We start from the raw sequence: 700 nt of genomic DNA, 5'->3' as shown, positions 1-700 counted from the left end.
TAAATTATAATATATTATTTATATAATTTTGATTTTTTGGTTTATCCGATTTTTTTTTTTGAAATTTCGAAAACCAAACCGTTTAACCAAATTTCTAAAATTTGAAACCAAAATCAATCCGGAAAATCGAAAAACTAAACCAAAATTAAATTTCGGTTCGGTTTTTCAATTTTTTCTAGTTAAACCAAAATATGTCCAACCATACTTATATTTGTGCGTTCGTTATTCAAATTGGATAAGTATATATTTTTTAAAAGTATTTGTATATATTTAACAAAAAGACTAAGAACGAATATGATAAAAAGGGTGGAATAAGAAAAAAGTTTTGAATGGTAGGAGGTCGGGGTGGGAGATTGAGGGTCGGAGTAGGAATGACTAATTTTGAGAGTTGTATAAATATTTTAATTTAACAATGATTTTGAAAAATGTTTTTCTTATTTTTTGAAGGGAAGTCATTTTCCTTAGTTTTAAGAAAAATAAGTTGATTTGGAAAATATTTTCCAAAACCTGTAAGCCAACCAAACAGAAGAAAACTGGAAAACATTTTTGAGAAAACATTTTTGAGAAAACATTTTTGAGAAAATGTTTTCCTTTATACCAAACACACCCGTAGTGTATTTTTCGAAGATTGACAAAGACGAAACGAATTTATCAAATACGATGAGGCATTTATTAAATTCAATATGAAACTTTAAGCATC

Source organism: Capsicum annuum, unplaced genomic scaffold, assembly GCF_002878395.1.
Source record: "Capsicum annuum cultivar UCD-10X-F1 unplaced genomic scaffold, UCD10Xv1.1 ctg3236, whole genome shotgun sequence".
NCBI classification, from domain to species: domain Eukaryota; kingdom Viridiplantae; phylum Streptophyta; class Magnoliopsida; order Solanales; family Solanaceae; genus Capsicum; species Capsicum annuum.
The sequence above is the reverse complement of the archived record's forward strand: the minus strand, read 5'-3'. Positions refer to the sequence as shown.